This window comes from Rhipicephalus sanguineus, chromosome 1, assembly GCF_013339695.2.
Source record: "Rhipicephalus sanguineus isolate Rsan-2018 chromosome 1, BIME_Rsan_1.4, whole genome shotgun sequence".
Classification (NCBI taxonomy): Eukaryota; Metazoa; Arthropoda; class Arachnida; order Ixodida; family Ixodidae; genus Rhipicephalus; species Rhipicephalus sanguineus.
Genome location: NC_051176.1, coordinates 52,947,115 through 52,949,232, shown reverse-complemented (window position 1 = coordinate 52,949,232; position 2,118 = coordinate 52,947,115).

The window sequence follows — 2,118 nt, the reverse complement described above, 5'->3', positions numbered from 1 at the left end:
CTAGCCTTACTTCGTTTAACAATACAATTTGTTGGTATCGCATTCATTGCTTCGCCCTTAAGCGAAACTGAGTTTTTTTACCCGTCAGCTATTGACCCCCGAAAGCGAGGGGCGGACGTGTAACATGGGGTAGCCGCTTCACTATGGGCCGTCAGCGACGGGCCCGCTACTGACAGCTGCGCATTTGCGGCTGCTACGACCAGGATATATGCTTTTATTAATGAGATGACATTTTTAAAAAGCAAGCAAAAAATTCGAATTGGAACCCTAGCACGTGAGCTCGAAAGGGCAGGGCCTTTTAGGGGCTATTTACCGCAGAGTGATTAAACTCGGACGTGCTGGTATAAGCAATTACGAAAAAGCTCTTCCGAATTAAGATCCATGGATAAAGTATATCTGAGAAAAAGTGTGAACGCATTTCCACCGTTCGCGTGCGCTTCCAAAACGCGAAGCAAGGAAAATTCGATATTGTTCCATACATATACTGCTAGCGATCCCAGATTTCATTCCGCGATGTCCGGAAACAGAAGTGACAGACATTTTAGCAGCACACATGTAGTTATTACTGAACATTGCTTTCCTTACGTGCCGTGCGACGCTTGAAACGAGCTATCAGCAGCGTTTCTAGAACAGACGACGTCCGCCGATGAATCGCCATCGCACTTTCTCGCTACCGAGAGGCCTAGACGTCACGAGCCTCTGCGGAGAGCGCGTTTTGCTGTCGAGCCGACTTGCAGAACAGAAGCTGCGTCGGCACCGTGCATGGCATCGTGGCTTATTCGGGACGCACGCGCGAGCGCTATATATTCAGCGGAATAATTCTTGGTCCATGGTTGCGACTTTGGCAGCCCCAAGATCAAGCTGCACATGTTCTGACGCGCCGGCCGTGCGATTGCCGGTGATAGACGCCCCCATACCCGAGACTTTGGCGCAGTTTGGCGCAATTTTCGTCGATATTATCAGGATGGCGCAGTAAATACAATTTGGCGCACTTTGGCGCAGGAGTGGAATCACTGGGAATCTCTTTAACTTACTGAACAAGGCGGCCACGCACCGGGGAAATGTGGCGAGCAACAGCACAGCGACAATTAAGGAGGGAAGCACAAGAGAACACCGCGAACTAGCTGACTAGGGCGTGTGTGTAAATGTATTTACATCCATTCACGCACTGTACAGAAAACACTACCGGCCGTGCGCCGCTTTCAATGGTTGCATTCCGTCTCTCAAGCGCCGCCCGGCCGGTCACCGTGCCCGTGTTACGCGTAAAAGCTCACCGGCGTCAGCATTATGCGACCTACGACCTTGTGCACGGTGCAGTTGTGCGAATGACACCCGAACGCGGTTGTTCTAGTGCCGTAAGTACTGTTAGAAGCGAGCATCGCAAGCAAAACAGAAAATGTGTTTTAATGCGCACAAGCAAGTTCTTATTTGTGGGGCACGAATGTTTCGTCCGAAGCAGGAACACTACACAACCGTCACTGACCTGCAAAGCGTTCGACGTGGTTCCGTTCTATTGGCTCCATTCTGTCATGGTGGTTAAGCCCTAAGCGCTTCAAATACGTATACGTACTTCATCTGCTTTATCCGCTGCACGTGGATACGCGCTCGTTCCACGCACTGTTGAGGCCCCGTGTCTATCAACAGGATTTGTAAACGTTGCTCGGTACAATAACCACCGGTTGAACACCGCGTAGCGAACAACACGGCACAAAAGATGGATATCCGCCACGGTTCGGTACGAAATACACGGAAGCGCTCAAGCCGCCGCCGCTAAGCCATCTACGCTGCACCACACGGCGCGCCACGTAACCATAGCAACGCCGCCATTGTGCCCAGTAGATATGGCCGCTGTGACGTCATTTCTTCCACACTTTTCTGCCAGCGCGCCGGGGGCACCCTCCTGAGTTCTTTTCTTTCTCCGTGGCTTCTCCATTGATATTAACAGTACCATTGTTGCCTGTTATTGAGGTAAATGGAGCAATGTTTACCTTTACATTTTCGCATACTTTACAAAAGCAGTGTCGTTGAAGTTTTAGATTGTAGAGGACTTGCACGTCAATTTTCTTTTTATTGTGATAGGTTACTAGTTTCATTAGTCCACTCTTTCTTGATAGGTGG